Below are 6306 nucleotides of genomic sequence, written 5' to 3' on the forward strand. Positions count from 1 at the left end.
GTTGTACTCTGGTAGTCCTATGGTAGGTGGAGGAAGTCTGGAAGGGCATCTAGGAATCTTTGGGTTGTCTGAGAATTTATAGCACGGCTTTTGATGATCGTTGGTTAGGGTCTGAGCAGATAATTATTTGCGATTGCAAACGTAATAAAATGGTGGTCTGATAGTCCAGGATTATGAGGAAAAACAGTAAGATCCACAACATTTATTCCATTGTACAAAACTAGGTCCAGAGTATGACTGTGGCAGTGAGTATGTCCGGAGACATGTTGGACAAAACCCACTGAGTCGATGATGGCTCCGAAAGCCTTTTGGAGTGGGTCTGTGGACTTTTCCATGTGAATATTAAAGTCACCAAAAATTTGAATATTATCTGGCAAGGTCCGATAGGAATTCAGGGAACTCGGTGAGGAACGCTGTATATGGCCTAGGAGGCCTGTAAACAGTAGCTATAAAAAGTGATTGAGTAGGCTGCATAGATTTCATGACTAGAATCTCAAAATATGAAAACTCAGTCTTTGGGGGGGCAAATTGAAATTTGGTATGGTAAATGTTAGCAGCACCTCCGCCTTTATGTGATGCTCACGGTATATGGTCACTAGTGTAACCAGGAGGAGAGGCCTCATTTAACACAGTAAATTAATCTGGTTTAAACCATGTTTCAGTCAGGCCAATCACATCAAGATTATGATCAGTGATTAGTTCATTAACTATAACTGCCTGGAAGTGAGGGATCTAACATTAAGTAGCCCTATTTTGAGATGTGAGATATCACAATTTCTTTCAATAATGACAAGAATGGAGAATTCCTAAAGCAAACACAACATCTAGTGGCAGACCCCACTAAGCTGGCAAGCTGGCTAACAGCCTGCTGCCTGGCCTGCACCCTATTCTCATTGTGGAGCTAGAGGAGTTAGAGCCCTGTCTATGTTCAAAGATAAAATGAGAGCACCCCTCCAGCTAGGATGGAGTCCGTCACTCCTCAGCAGGCCAGGCTTGGTCCTGTTTGTGGGTGAGTCCCAGAAGGATGGCCAATTATCTACAAATTCTATATTTTGGGAGGGGCAGAAAACAGTTTTCAACCAGCGATTGAGTTGTGAGACTGCTGTAGAGCTCATCACTCCTCCTAACTGGGAGGGGGCCAGAGACAATTACTCGATGCCGACACATCTTTCTAGCTGATTTACAGCTGAAGCTGTGTTTCGTTTGGGGACCTCTGACTGTTTCATCTAACATCATTGGTGCCCACGTGGATAACAATATCCCTATACTCGCTACAGTCGACAGTTTTAGCCATAGCCTTAGCTAAAACTGGTAAACAGTGTATGATCGCTGGATGATTATTTTTAAGTCTAATACTGCGGGTAATGGAATCGTCAGTGACTAGGGTTTTCAATTTGTCAGAGCTAATGGTGGGCGGCTTCGGGCGTCTCAGACCCCGTAACGGGTGGAGAAACCTGAGAAGGCTCGGCCTCAGACTCATTACTTAATGGGGACAACCGGTTGAAAGTTTATGTCGGCTGAATGAGCGACACCGGTTGAGCATTCCTACAGCATTTCCTTCCAGAAGCCATGAGAAAATGGTCCAGCTGAGGGTATTGTGCGATGGGATTTATAATACTATCTGTACTTATTGGTGACACAGATGCAGTTTCATAATTTCCAACACTTAAATGACCCTTGCCTAACGATTGCGTCTGAAGCTGGGCTTGCAGCACGGTTATCCTCACCATAAGGCGATCGTTTTCCTGTATATTATGAGTACAGCTACTACAATTAAAAGGCATAATGTTTGGGCACGAATGCACTTACAGGGTATTTCACAAATCCCAAATACATTTGAGAAGGGAGAGACTCTTCTTTAAAAAACGATATAATGGAAGGAGGGGGATTATTCTCTCCGTCGACCATGCGGGTCAGTCGTGTAATATTTGTGTTGTGGAGAAATGACCAGGCAGGAGACGGGAGTACAGTTAGTTTTTGTTTAGTCAAAACCCCTCGTGCTCTACAGTTCCCGGCACCCCAGTGCGCATGTGCATTTCCTATTAGGTGTAGTAACGTAACACTGCCGTAATGCATTACTGCTTAGTAACAGCACAGTAACTAATATAAACAGATGTAGATCCCAGATACTACACTCCTCCCCCATAGTGTTTAACTCCCAGAGAACAAGGTAAATATGTTAGGTAACTACTAATGCAATATCTGAACAATGCATTCTTAAACATTTTTCAATTACTGGGTTGAAGCAGACTTTTCAGAGCCCAGCACAAATCCAGGGGATTATTCTGCCCCGAAGATGGAGTTTGTGTCCTAATAACTAACCCAGGTAATGTCATTTTTCTTTCCTTTTATCTAGGACATATTAAAGTGTTTGTTTTACTGTCCATTACCTCCTTAACCAGCTCAACTCACAGGTCAAGCTTTTGAGGTGCCCTTCGCTGTCGAATAGGATATCTCCGCTCCTCCTGGGCTTCCTGTGGTGGGCCAGGTTCGGGTGGAAGGTCAGGCTCTGTCTCGCCCGTACGTCCACAGTCAGGGGAATAGTCCTGGGGGTCGTTATTGTTCTTGTTCTCTCGGCATGTCTCTGCTGGGGCGTTGGACCGTAGCAGATGATCCACATGAACGTTGACCTGGCGATGTCAAGTCAAAGGTCCTCTGCATTGCAAGATCACACCTGAGTTCCACAGGCGCTTGGGGTGTCTGAAATCACGTACCATCACCCTCTCTTCCTCTTTGAATTCTCTGAAAGTCTTAGAGTGTCTGTCATGAGCTTTCTTCTGCTGTAGCTGGTGCTTTGCCACAGTGCTTGACAAGTCTGGTTTCAACAATGTCAGGCGGGTACGTGGTTGGCGTTTCAGAAACAGTTCAGCTGGTGTACATTCCGTTACTGTGTGTGGTGTGTTACGATAAGTAAACAGGAACCGCGGAATCCTTTGGTGGATGGGCACAGACTGAACCTCGAGTCTAGTCCAGGCCTTCTTAAAGGTTTGCACGGCTCTCTCCGCTGCTCCGTTTGATGCCGGATGGTAAGGTGGTGACAGGATGTGCCTTACTCCGTTGTTCTTGAGAAACATTTCAAAATTGTTTGACGTGAACGGAGGGCCATTGTCCGATACGAGCTCCTTGACTAGTCCAAAGGATGCAAACAGGTGTCTGAGAAGATTGATGGTCTTCTCAGCTGTGGTCAGTTGAGTAGGGAACACTTCCATCCACTTGGAATGGACATCAACGACAACAAGGAAATGTTGCTTGTCAATTTCGGTGTAATCCACATGGATGCGTTCCCAAGGTGTAGCAGCCCAGGACCATGGATGAAGAGGTGCAGCAGCAGGCTTGTTGCGAACAGCTTCACAAGGTGAGCAGTGGCCTACATGCTGTTGAATGTCCTGATCCAGTCCAGGCCACCACAGATAACTGCGAGCGAGTGCTTTCATTCGAGTGATCCCTGGATGTCCCTCATGCAGGTCAGATAGCAGTCTCCTCTGGAATTTGTGAGGTACCACCACCCTTGATCCCCACAGAACACACCCTTGATCAGTGAACAACTGGTCTTTCTTGTCGATGAATGGACGAAGGTTATCGTCATTTACGAAGGTTGGCCAACCGCCTAATGTTAAATCCAAGACTTTGGAAAGCACTGGGTCTTTCCTTGTTTCCTCTGCTATGTCTGAAGCAGATATGGGCAATTCGCCAATGAGAGAGATCTGGAAGACTGCTCTATCATCTTCACTGTCGGAGTCACTATTGCACGGTAGTCTTGATAGTGCATCGGCATTTGCGTGATCACTGGATCGTCTGTACTCAATCTCGTAGTCGTAGGCTAACAATATCAGAGCCCAACGTTGCATTCGAAGTGCCGCAAGGGTTGGTATAGCTGATTTTGGTCCAAGGATGGCCACCAGAGGCTTGTGATCTGTTAGCAGTTGGAACTTCCTTCCGTAGAGGTATTTGTGAAACTTCTTCACTCCAAATATTATGCTCAGGGCTTCCTTCTCAATTTGAGTTTTTCTCACTTGGTGACAGAGTCCGTGATGCAAATGCAATAGGGTGTTCTTCACCTGACGGTAGAACATGTGAGATGACGGCTCCTACTCCGTATGGAGATTTATCACACGCGAGTCTCAGCTTCATCTCTGTGTGGTAGTGGGCAAGCCACTTGCTCTTTAGCAGACGCTGTTTGCATGTCTTGAATGCTTCTTCGCATTGTGGGGACCAATTCCACTTTGTATCGGCCTGCAGCAGTTGGTGAAGCGGATGCAACAATGTGGACAAGTTTGCCACAAACTTTCCGTAATAGTTCAGGAGCCCCAAAAATGACCTCAGCTCTGAGATATTTGTGGGTGCTGGAGCGTTTACGATTGCTTCCACCTTGCTGTTGGTTGGGTGCAGGCCTTGTGCATCAATCTTGTATCCGAGATACTCCACTGAGTCCTGGAGGAACTCACACTTGCTGCGTTTCATTCTCACTCCGTACTTCTCCAGTCTTGACATCACTTTGTCCAGCACTACAAGGTGCTCTCCAATGGTTGGTGCTGACACGAGGATGTCGTCCATGAAGCACACAACATGGTCTATACCGTCCAAGATCTGATCCATTGTTTGTTGGAATATCGCTGGAGCTGTCGAGATTCCATAGGCCAAGCGATTGAATCTGACTAGCCCCTTGTGTGTATTGATGGTCAGATACTGTTCTGACTCCGGATCCAGCTTCAGTTGCTGATAAGCGAATGCCAGGTCCAGCTTACTGAAAACCTTCCCACCAGCTAGAGTGGCAAACAGATCTTCAGCGTTTGGTAGTGGATATTCCTCTGGTAGTATGCAGCGATTTACTGTGACCTTGTAGTCACCGCACATTCTGATGGTCTTGTCTTTCTTTGGGACTACAACAATCGGAGCGGCCCAGTTGCTCCTCGCTACTTTCGTGATTATGTTATTCTTCTGTAGGCGGTCCAGTTCCTTCTCTACTGCTTCCTTAAGAGCATAGGGAACTGGACGTGGTTTGTGAAAGATAGGCTTGGTTCCTTCTTGCACTCTGACTTTTGCTGTGAAGTCTTGTATTTCACCGTAGCCATCTTTGAAAAGTTCTTTGTGCTTCTCCAGCATGTTAGTGAGTGTAGCCTGACTCATTGGTTTGTCATTTCTCAGACTGAAGATTTCTCCCCAGTTCAACTTGATCTTTTGTAGCCAGTTTCTGCCTAGCAAGGCTGATTTTTCTCCTTTAACAATGACAAGTGGTAGCGTCCACTCCTTCCCCTCATACCGGACTGGTACCTGGATCTGCCCTAACACAGGAATAGTGTCACCAGTGTATGAAGAAAGGCGGATGGACGCTGGAATCTCCCTGGAACCAGAGATACAGACGGTGTCCAGCTGCATTTTAACTGGTTTTCCCGCTAACTCCATGTTGAGATAGATTCCATCTTTTAGTTGTTGAGCTGTGTACACTGTGAACAGTTCCACTACTGTTTCAGTTGTACCTTCCTCTTCTTGTGCTGCGTCTGACACTTTGTGCACTCTTGCTGTGTGTTTTGAGGCCTTACACACTCTCTGTAAATGTCCAACCTTTCCACAATTGTGGCACTTTTCATTTTGTAATCGACATTCACTGTGCTGATGATTATCTCCCCCACATCTGTAGCAACTTGGCTTAGATGTGGGCTGCTTTGTTCTTGTGTAACCTTGAGGACGGGACTGAAAAAAGTGTGACTTTTGTGAGCTTTTTCCACCACGTGCATCACTGACCTTGTGAACACCTTTCTGACGTTCTGCATGTCCCGATAGCTCAATAGTATCCCTGTGGGCAAGCTCGAGTCCAAGTGCTATATCACAGGCTTTCTTAAAGGTCAGGTCCCCTTCTCTGACAGGAGCCTTCTGTGATATGCTTCACCTGTGAGACCACATACAAACTTGTCTCGGGGAGCATCGTCAAGAAATCGTGCAAACTCACATGTACTTGCCAGCCTTTTCAAAGCAAGGATGTAGTCAGCCACGGTTTCCCCTTGACTCTGGTGACGTTGGTAAAATCTGAAACGTTCTGCAATGAGAATTGGCTTAGGCTTGAAATACCTTGAAAGAGTTTCAGTCAGTTCTGCATAGTTCAACTCCACTGCTTTCATTGGTTCAATGAGACCTTTCAGCAATCCATACTCAGTTGGACCCAAAACACTGAGAAATAGCTGACATTAAAAATAAAATAAAAATTCCACTCTTAAAACTAGCAATGTATCTATTTGCCACACAGCCAAGCATCCCAACTTGTACATCACAAACCACTTGATCCATTTCATCAACAGTAAAAAGTTTGGA

This window comes from Oncorhynchus nerka, linkage group LG22 (genome assembly GCF_034236695.1).
Source record: "Oncorhynchus nerka isolate Pitt River linkage group LG22, Oner_Uvic_2.0, whole genome shotgun sequence".
Lineage (NCBI taxonomy): Eukaryota > Metazoa > Chordata > Actinopteri > Salmoniformes > Salmonidae > Oncorhynchus > Oncorhynchus nerka.